The 19707-nt window shown below is 47.6% G+C and overlaps 13 non-coding genes across 13 annotated transcripts; all 13 read left to right on the top strand.

Annotated features, from left to right (window-relative positions):
- Window positions 1-865: 865 nt before the first annotated feature.
- LOC142267894 (U2 spliceosomal RNA) lies at window positions 866-1056 on the top strand. The gene has a single exon (XR_012733703.1). It is a non-coding gene; the product is annotated as a U2 spliceosomal RNA (small nuclear RNA).
- Window positions 1057-2173: 1117 nt separating this feature from the next.
- On the top strand, window positions 2174-2364 carry LOC142267866 (U2 spliceosomal RNA). The gene has a single exon (XR_012733680.1). It is a non-coding gene; the product is annotated as a U2 spliceosomal RNA (small nuclear RNA).
- A 1919-nt stretch (window positions 2365-4283) lies between these two features.
- LOC142267872 (U2 spliceosomal RNA) lies at window positions 4284-4476 on the top strand. The gene has a single exon (XR_012733686.1). It is a non-coding gene; the product is annotated as a U2 spliceosomal RNA (small nuclear RNA).
- A 1117-nt stretch (window positions 4477-5593) lies between these two features.
- On the top strand, window positions 5594-5784 carry LOC142267882 (U2 spliceosomal RNA). Its single transcript, XR_012733695.1, has one exon. It is a non-coding gene; the product is annotated as a U2 spliceosomal RNA (small nuclear RNA).
- Window positions 5785-6901: 1117 nt separating this feature from the next.
- Window positions 6902-7092, top strand: LOC142267870 (U2 spliceosomal RNA). Its single transcript, XR_012733684.1, has one exon. It is a non-coding gene; the product is annotated as a U2 spliceosomal RNA (small nuclear RNA).
- Window positions 7093-8209: 1117 nt separating this feature from the next.
- On the top strand, window positions 8210-8400 carry LOC142267858 (U2 spliceosomal RNA). Its single transcript, XR_012733673.1, has one exon. It is a non-coding gene; the product is annotated as a U2 spliceosomal RNA (small nuclear RNA).
- Window positions 8401-9736: 1336 nt separating this feature from the next.
- LOC142267883 (U2 spliceosomal RNA) lies at window positions 9737-9920 on the top strand. Its single transcript, XR_012733696.1, has one exon. It is a non-coding gene; the product is annotated as a U2 spliceosomal RNA (small nuclear RNA).
- Window positions 9921-11242: 1322 nt separating this feature from the next.
- LOC142267886 (U2 spliceosomal RNA) lies at window positions 11243-11427 on the top strand. The gene has a single exon (XR_012733698.1). It is a non-coding gene; the product is annotated as a U2 spliceosomal RNA (small nuclear RNA).
- Window positions 11428-12544: 1117 nt separating this feature from the next.
- LOC142267940 (U2 spliceosomal RNA) lies at window positions 12545-12735 on the top strand. The gene has a single exon (XR_012733743.1). It is a non-coding gene; the product is annotated as a U2 spliceosomal RNA (small nuclear RNA).
- A 1919-nt stretch (window positions 12736-14654) lies between these two features.
- LOC142267871 (U2 spliceosomal RNA) lies at window positions 14655-14847 on the top strand. The gene has a single exon (XR_012733685.1). It is a non-coding gene; the product is annotated as a U2 spliceosomal RNA (small nuclear RNA).
- A 1117-nt stretch (window positions 14848-15964) lies between these two features.
- On the top strand, window positions 15965-16155 carry LOC142267927 (U2 spliceosomal RNA). The gene has a single exon (XR_012733732.1). It is a non-coding gene; the product is annotated as a U2 spliceosomal RNA (small nuclear RNA).
- A 1117-nt stretch (window positions 16156-17272) lies between these two features.
- Window positions 17273-17463, top strand: LOC142267915 (U2 spliceosomal RNA). The gene has a single exon (XR_012733721.1). It is a non-coding gene; the product is annotated as a U2 spliceosomal RNA (small nuclear RNA).
- Window positions 17464-18580: 1117 nt separating this feature from the next.
- On the top strand, window positions 18581-18771 carry LOC142267903 (U2 spliceosomal RNA). Its single transcript, XR_012733710.1, has one exon. It is a non-coding gene; the product is annotated as a U2 spliceosomal RNA (small nuclear RNA).
- The last annotated feature ends 936 nt before the right edge of the window (window positions 18772-19707 follow it).

Below are 19707 nucleotides of genomic sequence, written 5' to 3'. Positions count from 1 at the left end.
ACAGGTGTGAGAGGATCTACAATTGGCATCTGGTGTTATCTCTCTGCTTCCACTCCAAATAAAGTTACCTGTTGTTACCTGAACGTCAAATACTAAGAATGGGTGGCCTATGAAAGAATTAGTACTTTCATTAAGTATACTAAACCGGCTAATTGGGAATAGACAAACTGTAAAAAGCCCTCTGAGAAAGCCCCTCTCTAACCTTTGTTAGTAAGCTTTTCTGTAGCCTGCCTGTTGATGTATTTTCGGTTTGAACAGTGCACAACATGAAGAGACGGAACACTGGCGGCTTGTCACAATGCCCCCCGATGACATCACAATAGCGCTGCTGCCTAGAAAACAAGCTGCGCAGAAGAAGTTGTTCTTTGGGTGGGAGGGTGGGCTAGTGGAAGGAGGGGGCAATCTCTTTTTTTCCCGGGTGGTAGGGGGATGACAGGAGAAGGGAAGCGGGTGGTGAGAAAGGTACAGAGGGCAGGGTTTGGGGGCTGGGAAGGAAAGGGAAAAGATTAGGGTTTGGGGAAGATGAAAGGGCTTTCTACGGGTAAGGATGGCAAAGGGTGGCAGTGACGGAAAGTCAGGCAACCTGTCCTGTCAGTCTTTTTGTATCGTGAATTGGAAAGACTGCAAGGGGGAGGGGAGTTGCTTGCGCCCTAAAGGAGGAGTTATTCAGATTCATTGCAGTGGGCGGCGGCTGCAAAACGCACCATTCTTCTTGTTTTTGCTCTGCAAAGCAGCCTTTTCAAGGGTTGGCTTGGGTGACAAAATGTCTTGTGTAGGCGTGGGTTTGTCTCCCTCTCGCTCTCTCTCCCTAAGATGTGTCCGGCATAGGCCAGGGTGCCACTCGAGGCCCAAACCAATTCTGGTTATCGCTTCTCGGCCTTTTGGCTAAGATCAAGTGTAGTATCTGTTCTTATCAGTTTAATATCTGATACGTCCCCTATCTGGGGACCATATATTAAATGGATTTTTAGAACAGGGAGATGGAAAAAGAGCTTGCTCTGTCCACTCCACGCATTGACCTGGTATTGCAGTACCTCCAGGAACGGTGCACCCCTTCTTAACCCAGTTTCCAAAAGCAGAACTCGATTCACCTGATTCATATTAGCCCGATTAGCGAATTGAAATGAATTTTTATCTAACACACTTTTTACTTGCTTTATTCATCCAAATAGCAAACTCATCACCACTCAACTTCACCAACTCTGCTATGTCCCGTGCAGTATCTTGTTGTCAGTCTAATCTAGATCATGTGTAATTGAATGGAATAGATCCCTTTTGGACAAAGTGGAGTCAGATGCTGCAGTGACCACAGGTGTGAGAGGATCTACAATTGGCATCTGGTGTTATCTCTCTGCTTCCACTCCAAATAAAGTTACCTGTTGTTACCTGAACGTCAAATACTAAGAATGGGCGGCCTATGAAAGAATTAGTACTTTCATTAAGTATACTAAACCGGCTAATTGGGAATAGACAAACTGTAAAAAGCCCTCTGAGAAAGCCCCTCTCTAACCTTTGTTAGTAAGCTTTTCTGTAGCCTGCCTGTTGATGTATTTTCGGTTTGAACAGTGCACAACATGAAGAGACGGAACACTGGCGGCTTGTCACAATGCCCCCCGATGACATCACAATAGCGCTGCTGCCTAGAAAACAAGCTGCGCAGAAGAAGTTGTTCTTTGGGTGGGAGGGTGGGCTAGTGGAAGGAGGGGGCAATCTCTTTTTTTCCCGGGTGGTAGGGGGATGACAGGAGAAGGGAAGCGGGTGGTGAGAAAGGTACAGAGGGCAGGGTTTGGGGGCTGGGAAGGAAAGGGAAAAGATTAGGGTTTGGGGATGATGAAAGGGCTTTCTACGGGTAAGGATGGCAAAGGGTGGCAGTGACGGAAAGTCAGGCAACCTGTCCTGTCCGTCTTTTTGTATCGTGAATTGGAAAGACTGCAAGGGGGAGGGGAGTTGCTTGCGCCCTAAAGGAGGAGTTATTCAGATTCATTGCAGTGGGCGGCGGCTGCAAAACGCACCATTCTTCTTGTTTTTGCTCTGCAAAGCAGCCTTTTCAAGGGTTGGCTTGGGTGACAAAATGTCTTGTGTAGGCGTGGGTTTGTCTCCCTCTCGCTCTCTCTCCCTAAGATGTGTCCGGCATAGGCCAGGGTGCCACTCGAGGCCCAAACCAATTCTGGTTATCGCTTCTCGGCCTTTCGGCTAAGATCAAGTGTAGTATCTGTTCTTATCAGTTTAATATCTGATACGTCCCCTATCTGGGGACCATATATTAAATGGATTTTTAGAACAGGGAGATGGAAAAAGAGCTTGCTCTGTCCACTCCACGCATTGACCTGGTATTGCAGTACCTCCAGGAACGGTGCACCCCTTCTTAACCCAGTTTCCAAAAGCAGAACTCGATTCACCTGATTCATATTAGCCCGATTAGCGAATTGAAATGAATTTTTATCTAACACACTTTTTACTTGCTTTATTCATCCAAATAGCAAACTCATCACCACTCAACTTCACCAACTCTGCTATGTCCCGTGCAGTATCTTGTTGTCAGTCTAATCTAGATCATGTGTAATTGAATGGAATAGATCCTTTTTGGACAAAGTGGAGTCAGATGCTGCAGTGACCACAGGTGTGAGAGGATCTACAATTGGCATCTGGTGTTATCTCTCTGCTTCCACTCCAAATAAAGTTACCTGTTGTTACCTGAACGTCAAATACTAAGAATGGGCGGCCTATGAAAGAATTAGTACTTTCATTAAGTATACTAAACCGGCTAATTGGGAATAGACAAACTGTAAAAAGCCCTCTGAGAAAGCCCCTCTCTAACCTTTGTTAGTAAGCTTTTCTGTAGCCTGCCTGTTGATGTATTTTCGGTTTGAACAGTGCACAACATGAAGAGACGGAACACTGGCGGCTTGTCACAATGCCCCACGATGACATCACAATAGCGCTGCTGCCTAGAAAACAAGCTGCGCAGAAGAAGTTGTTCTTTGGGTGGGAGGGTGGGCTAGTGGAAGGAGGGGGCAATCTCTTTTTTTCCCGGGTGGTAGGGGGATGACAGGAGAAGGGAAGCGGGTGGTGAGAAAGGTACAGAGGGCAGGGTTTGGGGGCTGGGAAGGAAAGGGAAAAGATTAGGGTTTGGGGATGATGAAAGGGCTTTCTACGGGTAAGGATGGCAAAGGGTGGCAGTGACGGAAAGTCAGGCAACCTGTCCTGTCCGTCTTTTTGTATCGTGAATTGGAAAGACTGCAAGGGGGAGGGGAGTTGCTTGCGCCCTAAAGGAGGAGTTATTCAGATTCATTGCAGTGGGCGGCGGCTGCAAAACGCACCATTCTTCTTGTTTTTGCTCTGCAAAGCAGCCTTTTCAAGGGTTGGCTTGGGTGACAAAATGTCTTGTGTAGGCGTGGGTTTGTCTCCCTCTCGCTCTCTCTCCCTAAGATGTGTCCGGCATAGGCCAGGGTGCCACTCGAGGCCCAAACCAATTCTGGTTATCGCTTCTCGGCCTTTTGGCTAAGATCAAGTGTAGTGTTGTTCGAAGAGGTGGTTTAAGCTCCAGGCCACCTTAGTACAATGATACAATGCACACTGGAAGGTTGCGCTTGCTAGTACTCTGGGTGGATAGTATATTCATCTAGTGGAAAACATGGCCCTACCAGGATCGAGGCTATTAGACTGAGTAAGGGTGGGGGGCTATGGTACAACGTGCCCCAGGACTGACGACCCTGGAGTGAGTCTGAGCTTGCTGGCTTGGGACCCCGGCAAGCCTTGGGCTCTGTAGCACACCGTACCTTGCCTTTTCATACTTTTTGAGCATATTACCCTATCCCGGCCTTCTGGCTAGGAAGGGAAATTTTTATAATCCCGGTCGGAGGTCTGGTCAGCTTTGGGCTGAGAAACTAACACCCGGTTGGAGGTCCGGGTCAGCTTCGGCTGAGAAACCAACACCCGGTTGGAGGTCTGGGTCAGCTTCGGCTGAGAAACCAACACCCGGTTGGAGGTCCGGTTAGCCTTGGGCTGAGAAACCAACACCGGTTGACGGTCCGGGCAGTTTCGGCTGCGAAACCAACAACTAGTAGCTCTCTACTCCACTTGGGTAAGATGCCTGGGTGGACGCTGGGAGCAACGACAAGGCTCAACCAGGCTTCGGCTTGGGGGAGCACCGAAGATCCCTGACCCTTGCTGTGGCCTTCTGGCTCGGAGGGACGGGGTTGATTTTTGGGGACCCTCTCCTCACGGTGGGGTCCACACGAATCCTAGCCTTTGCACTGTTTTTGGTGTGACTTCGGTCATGCATTTTTTGTGGTGCTTTGGAAAGCTTCATTAAATCAAAAATCTGTTCTTATCAGTTTAATATCTGATACGTCCCCTATCTGGGGACCATATATTAAATGGATTTTTAGAACAGGGAGATGGAAAAAGAGCTTGCTCTGTCCACTCCACGCATTGACCTGGTATTGCAGTACCTCCAGGAACGGTGCACCCCTTCTTAACCCAGTTTCCAAAAGCAGAACTCGATTCACCTGATTCATATTAGCCCGATTAGCGAATTGAAATGAATTTTTATCTAACACACTTTTTACTTGCTTTATTCATCCAAATAGCAAACTCATCACCACTCAACTTCACCAACTCTGCTATGTCCCGTGCAGTATCTTGTTGTCAGTCTAATCTAGATCATGTGTAATTGAATGGAATAGATCCCTTTTGGACAAAGTGGAGTCAGATGCTGCAGTGACCACAGGTGTGAGAGGATCTACAATTGGCATCTGGTGTTATCTCTCTGCTTCCACTCCAAATAAAGTTACCTGTTGTTACCTGAACGTCAAATACTAAGAATGGGCGGCCTATGAAAGAATTAGTACTTTCATTAAGTATACTAAACCGGCTAATTGGGAATAGACAAACTGTAAAAAGCCCTCTGAGAAAGCCCCTCTCTAACCTTTGTTAGTAAGCTTTTCTGTAGCCTGCCTGTTGATGTATTTTCGGTTTGAACAGTGCACAACATGAAGAGACGGAACACTGGCGGCTTGTCACAATGCCCCCCGATGACATCACAATAGCGCTGCTGCCTAGAAAACAAGCTGCGCAGAAGAAGTTGTTCTTTGGGTGGGAGGGTGGGCTAGTGGAAGGAGGGGGCAATCTCTTTTTTTCCCGGGTGGTAGGGGGATGACAGGAGAAGGGAAGCGGGTGGTGAGAAAGGTACAGAGGGCAGGGTTTGGGGGCTGGGAAGGAAAGGGAAAAGATTAGGGTTTGGGGATGATGAAAGGGCTTTCTACGGGTAAGGATGGCAAAGGGTGGCAGTGACGGAAAGTCAGGCAACCTGTCCTGTCCGTCTTTTTGTATCGTGAATTGGAAAGACTGCAAGGGGGAGGGGAGTTGCTTGCGCCCTAAAGGAGGAGTTATTCAGATTCATTGCAGTGGGCGGCGGCTGCAAAACGCACCATTCTTCTTGTTTTTGCTCTGCAAAGCAGCCTTTTCAAGGGTTGGCTTGGGTGACAAAATGTCTTGTGTAGGCGTGGGTTTGTCTCCCTCTCGCTCTCTCTCCCTAAGATGTGTCCGGCATAGGCCAGGGTGCCACTCGAGGCCCAAACCAATTCTGGTTATCGCTTCTCGGCCTTTTGGCTAAGATCAAGTGTAGTATCTGTTCTTATCAGTTTAATATCTGATACGTCCCCTATCTGGGGACCATATATTAAATGGATTTTTAGAACAGGGAGATGGAAAAAGAGCTTGCTCTGTCCACTCCACGCATTGACCTGGTATTGCAGTACCTCCAGGAACGGTGCACCCCTTCTTAACCCAGTTTCCAAAAGCAGAACTCGATTCACCTGATTCATATTAGCCCGATTAGCGAATTGAAATGAATTTTTATCTAACACACTTTTTACTTGCTTTATTCATCCAAATAGCAAACTCATCACCACTCAACTTCACCAACTCTGCTATGTCCCGTGCAGTATCTTGTTGTCAGTCTAATCTAGATCATGTGTAATTGAATGGAATAGATCCCTTTTGGACAAAGTGGAGTCAGATGCTGCAGTGACCACAGGTGTGAGAGGATCTACAATTGGCATCTGGTGTTATCTCTCTGCTTCCACTCCAAATAAAGTTACCTGTTGTTACCTGAACGTCAAATACTAAGAATGGGCGGCCTATGAAAGAATTAGTACTTTCATTAAGTATACTAAACCGGCTAATTGGGAATAGACAAACTGTAAAAAGCCCTCTGAGAAAGCCCCTCTCTAACCTTTGTTAGTAAGCTTTTCTGTAGCCTGCCTGTTGATGTATTTTCGGTTTGAACAGTGCACAACATGAAGAGACGGAACACTGGCGGCTTGTCACAATGCCCCCCGATGACATCACAATAGCGCTGCTGCCTAGAAAACAAGCTGCGCAGAAGAAGTTGTTCTTTGGGTGGGAGGGTGGGCTAGTGGAAGGAGGGGGCAATCTCTTTTTTTCCCGGGTGGTAGGGGGATGACAGGAGAAGGGAAGCGGGTGGTGAGAAAGGTACAGAGGGCAGGGTTTGGGGGCTGGGAAGGAAAGGGAAAAGATTAGGGTTTGGGGATGATGAAAGGGCTTTCTACGGGTAAGGATGGCAAAGGGTGGCAGTGACGGAAAGTCAGGCAACCTGTCCTGTCCGTCTTTTTGTATCGTGAATTGGAAAGACTGCAAGGGGGAGGGGAGTTGCTTGCGCCCTAAAGGAGGAGTTATTCAGATTCATTGCAGTGGGCGGCGGCTGCAAAACGCACCATTCTTCTTGTTTTTGCTCTGCAAAGCAGCCTTTTCAAGGGTTGGCTTGGGTGACAAAATGTCTTGTGTAGGCGTGGGTTTGTCTCCCTCTCGCTCTCTCTCCCTAAGATGTGTCCGGCATAGGCCAGGGTGCCACTCGAGGCCCAAACCAATTCTGGTTATCGCTTCTCGGCCTTTTGGCTAAGATCAAGTGTAGTATCTGTTCTTATCAGTTTAATATCTGATACGTCCCCTATCTGGGGACCATATATTAAATGGATTTTTAGAACAGGGAGATGGAAAAAGAGCTTGCTCTGTCCACTCCACGCATTGACCTGGTATTGCAGTACCTCCAGGAACGGTGCACCCCTTCTTAACCCAGTTTCCAAAAGCAGAACTCGATTCACCTGATTCATATTAGCCCGATTAGCGAATTGAAATGAATTTTTATCTAACACACTTTTTACTTGCTTTATTCATCCAAATAGCAAACTCATCACCACTCAACTTCACCAACTCTGCTATGTCCCGTGCAGTATCTTGTTGTCAGTCTAATCTAGATCATGTGTAATTGAATGGAATAGATCCCTTTTGGACAAAGTGGAGTCAGATGCTGCAGTGACCACAGGTGTGAGAGGATCTACAATTGGCATCTGGTGTTATCTCTCTGCTTCCACTCCAAATAAAGTTACCTGTTGTTACCTGAACGTCAAATACTAAGAATGGGCGGCCTATGAAAGAATTAGTACTTTCATTAAGTATACTAAACCGGCTAATTGGGAATAGACAAACTGTAAAAAGCCCTCTGAGAAAGCCCCTCTCTAACCTTTGTTAGTAAGCTTTTCTGTAGCCTGCCTGTTGATGTATTTTCGGTTTGAACAGTGCACAACATGAAGAGACGGAACACTGGCGGCTTGTCACAATGCCCCCCGATGACATCACAATAGCGCTGCTGCCTAGAAAACAAGCTGCGCAGAAGAAGTTGTTCTTTGGGTGGGAGGGTGGGCTAGTGGAAGGAGGGGGCAATCTCTTTTTTTCCCGGGTGGTAGGGGGATGACAGGAGAAGGGAAGCGGGTGGTGAGAAAGGTACAGAGGGCAGGGTTTGGGGGCTGGGAAGGAAAGGGAAAAGATTAGGGTTTGGGGATGATGAAAGGGCTTTCTACGGGTAAGGATGGCAAAGGGTGGCAGTGACGGAAAGTCAGGCAACCTGTCCTGTCCGTCTTTTTGTATCGTGAATTGGAAAGACTGCAAGGGGGAGGGGAGTTGCTTGCGCCCTAAAGGAGGAGTTATTCAGATTCATTGCAGTGGGCGGCGGCTGCAAAACGCACCATTCTTCTTGTTTTTGCTCTGCAAAGCAGCCTTTTCAAGGGTTGGCTTGGGTGACAAAATGTCTTGTGTAGGCGTGGGTTTGTCTCCCTCTCGCTCTCTCTCCCTAAGATGTGTCCGGCATAGGCCAGGGTGCCACTCGAGGCCCAAACCAATTCTGGTTATCGCTTCTCGGCCTTTTGGCTAAGATCAAGTGTAGTATCTGTTCTTATCAGTTTAATATCTGATACGTCCCCTATCTGGGGACCATATATTAAATGGATTTTTAGAACAGGGAGATGGAAAAAGAGCTTGCTCTGTCCACTCCACGCATTGACCTGGTATTGCAGTACCTCCAGGAACGGTGCACCCCTTCTTAACCCAGTTTCCAAAAGCAGAACTCGATTCACCTGATTCATATTAGCCCGATTAGCGAATTGAAATGAATTTTTATCTAACACACTTTTTACTTGCTTTATTCATCCAAATAGCAAACTCATCACCACTCAACTTCACCAACTCTGCTATGTCCCGTGCAGTATCTTGTTGTCAGTCTAATCTAGATCATGTGTAATTGAATGGAATAGATCCCTTTTGGACAAAGTGGAGTCAGATGCTGCAGTGACCACAGGTGTGAGAGGATCTACAATTGGCATCTGGTGTTATCTCTCTGCTTCCACTCCAAATAAAGTTACCTGTTGTTACCTGAACGTCAAATACTAAGAATGGGCGGCCTATGAAAGAATTAGTACTTTCATTAAGTATACTAAACCGGCTAATTGGGAATAGACAAACTGTAAAAAGCCCTCTGAGAAAGCCCCTCTCTAACCTTTGTTAGTAAGCTTTTCTGTAGCCTGCCTGTTGATGTATTTTCGGTTTGAACAGTGCACAACATGAAGAGACGGAACACTGGCGGCTTGTCACAATGCCCCCCGATGACATCACAATAGCGCTGCTGCCTAGAAAACAAGCTGCGCAGAAGAAGTTGTTCTTTGGGTGGGAGGGTGGGCTAGTGGAAGGAGGGGGCAATCTCTTTTTTTCCCGGGTGGTAGGGGGATGACAGGAGAAGGGAAGCGGGTGGTGAGAAAGGTACAGAGGGCAGGGTTTGGGGGCTGGGAAGGAAAGGGAAAAGATTAGGGTTTGGGGATGATGAAAGGGCTTTCTACGGGTAAGGATGGCAAAGGGTGGCAGTGACGGAAAGTCAGGCAACCTGTCCTGTCCGTCTTTTTGTATCGTGAATTGGAAAGACTGCAAGGGGGAGGGGAGTTGCTTGCGCCCTAAAGGAGGAGTTATTCAGATTCATTGCAGTGGGCGGCGGCTGCAAAACGCACCATTCTTCTTGTTTTTGCTCTGCAAAGCAGCCTTTTCAAGGGTTGGCTTGGGTGACAAAATGTCTTGTGTAGGCGTGGGTTTGTCTCCCTCTCGCTCTCTCTCCCTAAGATGTGTCCGGCATAGGCCAGGGTGCCACTCGAGGCCCAAACCAATTCTGGTTATCGCTTCTCGGCCTTTTGGCTAAGATCAAGTGTAGTCCCTTCATTGGGTTTGCCTTGGTCTTGGCTGGGAGGGGCCCGGGCTTGCACAACCGCTGGCCTCGGGGATTGTTGCGCCTTTTGGTGCTTACGTCCCCTTGTGGCTGGTGGTTCCTGGGCTCGGGAGGCGATCACCCAGGCACTGCGCTTTTGTGTGGTGGCCTGCTGGCCTTCGGGGCTACCTTGATTCTGAAAATTGCGGATGAAATCTCATCTGTTCTTATCAGTTTAATATCTGATACGTCCCCTATCTGGGGACCATATATTAAATGGATTTTTAGAACAGGGAGATGGAAAAAGAGCTTGCTCTGTCCACTCCACGCATTGACCTGGTATTGCAGTACCTCCAGGAACGGTGCACCCCTTCTTAACCCAGTTTCCAAAAGCAGAACTCGATTCACCTGATTCATATTAGCCCGATTAGCGAATTGAAATGAATTTTTATCTAACACACTTTTTACTTGCTTTATTCATCCAAATAGCAAACTCATCACCACTCAACTTCACCAACTCTGCTATGTCCCGTGCAGTATCTTGTTGTCAGTCTAATCTAGATCATGTGTAATTGAATGGAATAGATCCCTTTTGGACAAAGTGGAGTCAGATGCTGCAGTGACCACAGGTGTGAGAGGATCTACAATTGGCATCTGGTGTTATCTCTCTGCTTCCACTCCAAATAAAGTTACCTGTTGTTACCTGAACGTCAAATACTAAGAATGGGCGGCCTATGAAAGAATTAGTACTTTCATTAAGTATACTAAACCGGCTAATTGGGAATAGACAAACTGTAAAAAGCCCTCTGAGAAAGCCCCTCTCTAACCTTTGTTAGTAAGCTTTTCTGTAGCCTGCCTGTTGATGTATTTTCGGTTTGAACAGTGCACAACATGAAGAGACGGAACACTGGCGGCTTGTCACAATGCCCCCCGATGACATCACAATAGCGCTGCTGCCTAGAAAACAAGCTGCGCAGAAGAAGTTGTTCTTTGGGTGGGAGGGTGGGCTAGTAGAAGGAGGGGGCAATCTCTTTTTTTCCCGGGTGGTAGGGGGATGACAGGAGAAGGGAAGCGGGTGGTGAGAAAGGTACAGAGGGCAGGGTTTGGGGGCTGGGAAGGAAAGGGAAAAGATTAGGGTTTGGGGATGATGAAAGGGCTTTCTACGGGTAAGGATGGCAAAGGGTGGCAGTGACGGAAAGTCAGGCAACCTGTCCTGTCCGTCTTTTTGTATCGTGAATTGGAAAGACTGCAAGGGGGAGGGGAGTTGCTTGCGCCCTAAAGGAGGAGTTATTCAGATTCATTGCAGTGGGCGGCGGCTGCAAAACGCACCATTCTTCTTGTTTTTGCTCTGCAAAGCAGCCTTTTCAAGGGTTGGCTTGGGTGACAAAATGTCTTGTGTAGGCGTGGGTTTGTCTCCCTCTCGCTCTCTCTCCCTAAGATGTGTCCGGCATAGGCCAGGGTGCCACTCGAGGCCCAAACCAATTCTGGTTATCGCTTCTCGGCCTTTTGGCTAAGATCAAGTGTAGTCCCTTCATTGGGTTTGCCTTGGTCTTGGCTGGGAGGGGCCCGGGCTTGCACAACCGCCGGCCTCGGGGATTGTTGCGCCTTTTGGTGCTTACGTCCCCTTATGGCTGGTGGTTCCTGGGCTCGGGAGGCGATCACCTGCGGCACTGCGCTTTTGTGTGGTGGCCGATGACCGTTTTCTGAAATTTGCGGATGTAATCTCATCTGTTCTTATCAGTTTAATATCTGATACGTCCCCTATCTGGGGACCATATATTAAATGGATTTTTAGAACAGGGAGATGGAAAAAGAGCTTGCTCTGTCCACTCCACGCATTGACCTGGTATTGCAGTACCTCCAGGAACGGTGCACCCCTTCTTAACCCAGTTTCCAAAAGCAGAACTCGATTCACCTGATTCATATTAGCCCGATTAGCGAATTGAAATGAATTTTTATCTAACACACTTTTTACTTGCTTTATTCATCCAAATAGCAAACTCATCACCACTCAACTTCACCAACTCTGCTATGTCCCGTGCAGTATCTTGTTGTCAGTCTAATCTAGATCATGTGTAATTGAATGGAATAGATCCCTTTTGGACAAAGTGGAGTCAGATGCTGCAGTGACCACAGGTGTGAGAGGATCTACAATTGGCATCTGGTGTTATCTCTCTGCTTCCACTCCAAATAAAGTTACCTGTTGTTACCTGAACGTCAAATACTAAGAATGGGCGGCCTATGAAAGAATTAGTACTTTCATTAAGTATACTAAACCGGCTAATTGGGAATAGACAAACTGTAAAAAGCCCTCTGAGAAAGCCCCTCTCTAACCTTTGTTAGTAAGCTTTTCTGTAGCCTGCCTGTTGATGTATTTTCGGTTTGAACAGTGCACAACATGAAGAGACGGAACACTGGCGGCTTGTCACAATGCCCCCCGATGACATCACAATAGCGCTGCTGCCTAGAAAACAAGCTGCGCAGAAGAAGTTGTTCTTTGGGTGGGAGGGTGGGCTAGTGGAAGGAGGGGGCAATCTCTTTTTTTCCCGGGTGGTAGGGGGATGACAGGAGAAGGGAAGCGGGTGGTGAGAAAGGTACAGAGGGCAGGGTTTGGGGGCTGGGAAGGAAAGGGAAAAGATTAGGGTTTGGGGATGATGAAAGGGCTTTCTACGGGTAAGGATGGCAAAGGGTGGCAGTGACGGAAAGTCAGGCAACCTGTCCTGTCCGTCTTTTTGTATCGTGAATTGGAAAGACTGCAAGGGGGAGGGGAGTTGCTTGCGCTCTAAAGGAGGAGTTATTCAGATTCATTGCAGTGGGCGGCGGCTGCAAAACGCACCATTCTTCTTGTTTTTGCTCTGCAAAGCAGCCTTTTCAAGGGTTGGCTTGGGTGACAAAATGTCTTGTGTAGGCGTGGGTTTGTCTCCCTCTCGCTCTCTCTCCCTAAGATGTGTCCGGCATAGGCCAGGGTGCCACTCGAGGCCCAAACCAATTCTGGTTATCGCTTCTCGGCCTTTTGGCTAAGATCAAGTGTAGTATCTGTTCTTATCAGTTTAATATCTGATACGTCCCCTATCTGGGGACCATATATTAAATGGATTTTTAGAACAGGGAGATGGAAAAAGAGCTTGCTCTGTCCACTCCACGCATTGACCTGGTATTGCAGTACCTCCAGGAACGGTGCACCCCTTCTTAACCCAGTTTCCAAAAGCAGAACTCGATTCACCTGATTCATATTAGCCCGATTAGCGAATTGAAATGAATTTTTATCTAACACACTTTTTACTTGCTTTATTCATCCAAATAGCAAACTCATCACCACTCAACTTCACCAACTCTGCTATGTCCCGTGCAGTATCTTGTTGTCAGTCTAATCTAGATCATGTGTAATTGAATGGAATAGATCCTTTTTGGACAAAGTGGAGTCAGATGCTGCAGTGACCACAGGTGTGAGAGGATCTACAATTGGCATCTGGTGTTATCTCTCTGCTTCCACTCCAAATAAAGTTACCTGTTGTTACCTGAACGTCAAATACTAAGAATGGGCGGCCTATGAAAGAATTAGTACTTTCATTAAGTATACTAAACCGGCTAATTGGGAATAGACAAACTGTAAAAAGCCCTCTGAGAAAGCCCCTCTCTAACCTTTGTTAGTAAGCTTTTCTGTAGCCTGCCTGTTGATGTATTTTCGGTTTGAACAGTGCACAACATGAAGAGACGGAACACTGGCGGCTTGTCACAATGCCCCCCGATGACATCACAATAGCGCTGCTGCCTAGAAAACAAGCTGCGCAGAAGAAGTTGTTCTTTGGGTGGGAGGGTGGGCTAGTGGAAGGAGGGGGCAATCTCTTTTTTTCCCGGGTGGTAGGGGGATGACAGGAGAAGGGAAGCGGGTGGTGAGAAAGGTACAGAGGGCAGGGTTTGGGGGCTGGGAAGGAAAGGGAAAAGATTAGGGTTTGGGGATGATGAAAGGGCTTTCTACGGGTAAGGATGGCAAAGGGTGGCAGTGACGGAAAGTCAGGCAACCTGTCCTGTCCGTCTTTTTGTATCGTGAATTGGAAAGACTGCAAGGGGGAGGGGAGTTGCTTGCGCCCTAAAGGAGGAGTTATTCAGATTCATTGCAGTGGGCGGCGGCTGCAAAACGCACCATTCTTCTTGTTTTTGCTCTGCAAAGCAGCCTTTTCAAGGGTTGGCTTGGGTGACAAAATGTCTTGTGTAGGCGTGGGTTTGTCTCCCTCTCGCTCTCTCTCCCTAAGATGTGTCCGGCATAGGCCAGGGTGCCACTCGAGGCCCAAACCAATTCTGGTTATCGCTTCTCGGCCTTTTGGCTAAGATCAAGTGTAGTGTTGTTCGAAGAGGTGGTTTAAGCTCCAGGCCACCTTAGTACAATGATACAATGCACACTGGAAGGTTGCGCTTGCTAGTACTCTGGGTGGATAGTATATTCATCTAGTGGAAAACATGGCCCTACCAGGATCGAGGCTATTAGACTGAGTAAGGGTGGGGGGCTATGGTACAACGTGCCCCAGGACTGACGACCCTGGAGTGAGTCTGAGCTTGCTGGCTTGGGACCCCGGCAAGCCTTGGGCTCTGTAGCACACCGTACCTTGCCTTTTCATACTTTTTGAGCATATTACCCTATCCCGGCCTTCTGGCTAGGAAGGGAAATTTTTATAATCCCGGTCGGAGGTCTGGTCAGCTTTGGGCTGAGAAACTAACACCCGGTTGGAGGTCCGGGTCAGCTTCGGCTGAGAAACCAACACCCGGTTGGAGGTCTGGGTCAGCTTCGGCTGAGAAACCAACACCCGGTTGGAGGTCCGGTTAGCCTTGGGCTGAGAAACCAACACCGGTTGACGGTCCGGGCAGTTTCGGCTGCGAAACCAACAACTAGTAGCTCTCTACTCCACTTGGGTAAGATGCCTGGGTGGACGCTGGGAGCAACGACAAGGCTCAACCAGGCTTCGGCTTGGGGGAGCACCGAAGATCCCTGACCCTTGCTGTGGCCTTCTGGCTCGGAGGGACGGGGTTGATTTTTGGGGACCCTCTCCTCACGGTGGGGTCCACACGAATCCTAGCCTTTGCACTGTTTTTGGTGTGACTTCGGTCATGCATTTTTTGTGGTGCTTTGGAAAGCTTCATTAAATCAAAAATCTGTTCTTATCAGTTTAATATCTGATACGTCCCCTATCTGGGGACCATATATTAAATGGATTTTTAGAACAGGGAGATGGAAAAAGAGCTTGCTCTGTCCACTCCACGCATTGACCTGGTATTGCAGTACCTCCAGGAACGGTGCACCCCTTCTTAACCCAGTTTCCAAAAGCAGAACTCGATTCACCTGATTCATATTAGCCCGATTAGCGAATTGAAATGAATTTTTATCTAACACACTTTTTACTTGCTTTATTCATCCAAATAGCAAACTCATCACCACTCAACTTCACCAACTCTGCTATGTCCCGTGCAGTATCTTGTTGTCAGTCTAATCTAGATCATGTGTAATTGAATGGAATAGATCCCTTTTGGACAAAGTGGAGTCAGATGCTGCAGTGACCACAGGTGTGAGAGGATCTACAATTGGCATCTGGTGTTATCTCTCTGCTTCCACTCCAAATAAAGTTACCTGTTGTTACCTGAACGTCAAATACTAAGAATGGGCGGCCTATGAAAGAATTAGTACTTTCATTAAGTATACTAAACCGGCTAATTGGGAATAGACAAACTGTAAAAAGCCCTCTGAGAAAGCCCCTCTCTAACCTTTGTTAGTAAGCTTTTCTGTAGCCTGCCTGTTGATGTATTTTCGGTTTGAACAGTGCACAACATGAAGAGACGGAACACTGGCGGCTTGTCACAATGCCCCCCGATGACATCACAATAGCGCTGCTGCCTAGAAAACAAGCTGCGCAGAAGAAGTTGTTCTTTGGGTGGGAGGGTGGGCTAGTGGAAGGAGGGGGCAATCTCTTTTTTTCCCGGGTGGTAGGGGGATGACAGGAGAAGGGAAGCGGGTGGTGAGAAAGGTACAGAGGGCAGGGTTTGGGGGCTGGGAAGGAAAGGGAAAAGATTAGGGTTTGGGGATGATGAAAGGGCTTTCTACGGGTAAGGATGGCAAAGGGTGGCAGTGACGGAAAGTCAGGCAACCTGTCCTGTCCGTCTTTTTGTATCGTGAATTGGAAAGACTGCAAGGGGGAGGGGAGTTGCTTGCGCCCTAAAGGAGGAGTTATTCAGATTCATTGCAGTGGGCGGCGGCTGCAAAACGCACCATTCTTCTTGTTTTTGCTCTGCAAAGCAGCCTTTTCAAGGGTTGGCTTGGGTGACAAAATGTCTTGTGTAGGCGTGGGTTTGTCTCCCTCTCGCTCTCTCTCCCTAAGATGTGTCCGGCATAGGCCAGGGTGCCACTCGAGGCCCAAACCAATTCTGGTTATCGCTTCTCGGCCTTTTGGCTAAGATCAAGTGTAGTATCTGTTCTTATCAGTTTAATATCTGATACGTCCCCTATCTGGGGACCATATATTAAATGGATTTTTAGAACAGGGAGATGGAAAAAGAGCTTGCTCTGTCCACTCCACGCATTGACCTGGTATTGCAGTACCTCCAGGAACGGTGCACCCCTTCTTAACCCAGTTTCCAAAAGCAGAACTCGATTCACCTGATTCATATTAGCCCGATTAGCGAATTGAAATGAATTTTTATCTAACACACTTTTTACTTGCTTTATTCATCCAAATAGCAAACTCATCACCACTCAACTTCACCAACTCTGCTATGTCCCGTGCAGTATCTTGTTGTCAGTCTAATCTAGATCATGTGTAATTGAATGGAATAGATCCCTTTTGGACAAAGTGGAGTCAGATGCTGCAGTGACCACAGGTGTGAGAGGATCTACAATTGGCATCTGGTGTTATCTCTCTGCTTCCACTCCAAATAAAGTTACCTGTTGTTACCTGAACGTCAAATACTAAGAATGGGCGGCCTATGAAAGAATTAGTACTTTCATTAAGTATACTAAACCGGCTAATTGGGAATAGACAAACTGTAAAAAGCCCTCTGAGAAAGCCCCTCTCTAACCTTTGTTAGTAAGCTTTTCTGTAGCCTGCCTGTTGATGTATTTTCGGTTTGAACAGTGCACAACATGAAGAGACGGAACACTGGCGGCTTGTCACAATGCCCCCCGATGACATCACAATAGCGCTGCTGCCTAGAAAACAAGCTGCGCAGAAGAAGTTGTTCTTTGGGTGGGAGGGTGGGCTAGTGGAAGGAGGGGGCAATCTCTTTTTTTCCCGGGTGGTAGGGGGATGACAGGAGAAGGGAAGCGGGTGGTGAGAAAGGTACAGAGGGCAGGGTTTGGGGGCTGGGAAGGAAAGGGAAAAGATTAGGGTTTGGGGATGATGAAAGGGCTTTCTACGGGTAAGGATGGCAAAGGGTGGCAGTGACGGAAAGTCAGGCAACCTGTCCTGTCCGTCTTTTTGTATCGTGAATTGGAAAGACTGCAAGGGGGAGGGGAGTTGCTTGCGCCCTAAAGGAGGAGTTATTCAGATTCATTGCAGTGGGCGGCGGCTGCAAAACGCACCATTCTTCTTGTTTTTGCTCTGCAAAGCAGCCTTTTCAAGGGTTGGCTTGGGTGACAAAATGTCTTGTGTAGGCGTGGGTTTGTCTCCCTCTCGCTCTCTCTCCCTAAGATGTGTCCGGCATAGGCCAGGGTGCCACTCGAGGCCCAAACCAATTCTGGTTATCGCTTCTCGGCCTTTTGGCTAAGATCAAGTGTAGTATCTGTTCTTATCAGTTTAATATCTGATACGTCCCCTATCTGGGGACCATATATTAAATGGATTTTTAGAACAGGGAGATGGAAAAAGAGCTTGCTCTGTCCACTCCACGCATTGACCTGGTATTGCAGTACCTCCAGGAACGGTGCACCCCTTCTTAACCCAGTTTCCAAAAGCAGAACTCGATTCACCTGATTCATATTAGCCCGATTAGCGAATTGAAATGAATTTTTATCTAACACACTTTTTACTTGCTTTATTCATCCAAATAGCAAACTCATCACCACTCAACTTCACCAACTCTGCTATGTCCCGTGCAGTATCTTGTTGTCAGTCTAATCTAGATCATGTGTAATTGAATGGAATAGATCCCTTTTGGACAAAGTGGAGTCAGATGCTGCAGTGACCACAGGTGTGAGAGGATCTACAATTGGCATCTGGTGTTATCTCTCTGCTTCCACTCCAAATAAAGTTACCTGTTGTTACCTGAACGTCAAATACTAAGAATGGGCGGCCTATGAAAGAATTAGTACTTTCATTAAGTATACTAAACCGGCTAATTGGGAATAGACAAACTGTAAAAAGCCCTCTGAGAAAGCCCCTCTCTAACCTTTGTTAGTAAGCTTTTCTGTAGCCTGCCTGTTGATGTATTTTCGGTTTGAACAGTGCACAACATGAAGAGACGGAACACTGGCGGCTTGTCACAATGCCCCCCGATGACATCACAATAGCGCTGCTGCCTAGAAAACAAGCTGCGCAGAAGAAGTTGTTCTTTGGGTGGGAGGGTGGGCTAGTGGAAGGAGGGGGCAATCTCTTTTTTTCCCGGGTGGTAGGGGGATGACAGGAGAAGGGAAGCGGGTGGTGAGAAAGGTACAGAGGGCAGGGTTTGGGGGCTGGGAAGGAAAGGGAAAAGATTAGGGTTTGGGGATGATGAAAGGGCTTTCTACGGGTAAGGATGGCAAAGGGTGGCAGTGACGGAAAGTCAGGCAACCTGTCCTGTCCGTCTTTTTGTATCGTGAATTGGAAAGACTGCAAGGGGGAGGGGAGTTGCTTGCGCCCTAAAGGAGGAGTTATTCAGATTCATTGCAGTGGGCGGCGGCTGCAAAACGCACCATTCTTCTTGTTTTTGCTCTGCAAAGCAGCCTTTTCAAGGGTTGGCTTGGGTGACAAAATGTCTTGTGTAGGCGTGGGTTTGTCTCCCTCTCGCTCTCTCTCCCTAAGATGTGTCCGGCATAGGCCAGGGTGCCACTCGAGGCCCAAACCAATTCTGGTTATCGCTTCTCGGCCTTTTGGCTAAGATCAAGTGTAGTATCTGTTCTTATCAGTTTAATATCTGATACGTCCCCTATCTGGGGACCATATATTAAATGGATTTTTAGAACAGGGAGATGGAAAAAGAGCTTGCTCTGTCCACTCCACGCATTGACCTGGTATTGCAGTACCTCCAGGAACGGTGCACCCCTTCTTAACCCAGTTTCCAAAAGCAGAACTCGATTCACCTGATTCATATTAGCCCGATTAGCGAATTGAAATGAATTTTTATCTAACACACTTTTTACTTGCTTTATTCATCCAAATAGCAAACTCATCACCACTCAACTTCACCAACTCTGCTATGTCCCGTGCAGTATCTTGTTGTCAGTCTAATCTAGATCATGTGTAATTGAATGGAATAGATCCCTTTTGGACAAAGTGGAGTCAGATGCTGCAGTGACCACAGGTGTGAGAGGATCTACAATTGGCATCTGGTGTTATCTCTCTGCTTCCACTCCAAATAAAGTTACCTGTTGTTACCTGAACGTCAAATACTAAGAATGGGCGGCCTATGAAAGAATTAGTACTTTCATTAAGTATACTAAACCGGCTAATTGGGAATAGACAAACTGTAAAAAGCCCTCTGAGAAAGCCCCTCTCTAACCTTTGTTAGTAAGCTTTTCTGTAGCCTGCCTGTTGATGTATTTTCGGTTTGAACAGTGCACAACATGAAGAGACGGAACACTGGCGGCTTGTCACAATGCCCCCCGATGACATCACAATAGCGCTGCTGCCTAGAAAACAAGCTGCGCAGAAGAAGTTGTTCTTTGGGTGGGAGGGTGGGCTAGTGGAAGGAGGGGGCAATCTCTTTTTTTCCCGGGTGGTAGGGGGATGACAGGAGAAGGGAAGCGGGTGGTGAGAAAGGTACAGAGGGCAGGGTTTGGGGGCTGGGAAGGAAAGGGAAAAGATTAGGGTTTGGGGATGATGAAAGGGCTTTCTACGGGTAAGGATGGCAAAGGGTGGCAGTGACGGAAAGTCAGGCAACCTGTCCTGTCCGTCTTTTTGTATCGTGAATTGGAAAGACTGCAAGGGGGAGGGGAGTTGCTTGCGCCCTAAAGGAGGAGTTATTCAGATTCATTGCAGTGG

The sequence above is a fragment of the Anomaloglossus baeobatrachus genome, unplaced genomic scaffold (assembly GCF_048569485.1).
Source record: "Anomaloglossus baeobatrachus isolate aAnoBae1 unplaced genomic scaffold, aAnoBae1.hap1 Scaffold_2973, whole genome shotgun sequence".
Taxonomy (NCBI): Eukaryota; Metazoa; Chordata; class Amphibia; order Anura; family Aromobatidae; genus Anomaloglossus; species Anomaloglossus baeobatrachus.
The sequence above is the reverse complement of the archived record's forward strand: the minus strand, read 5'-3'. Positions and strand labels throughout refer to the sequence as shown.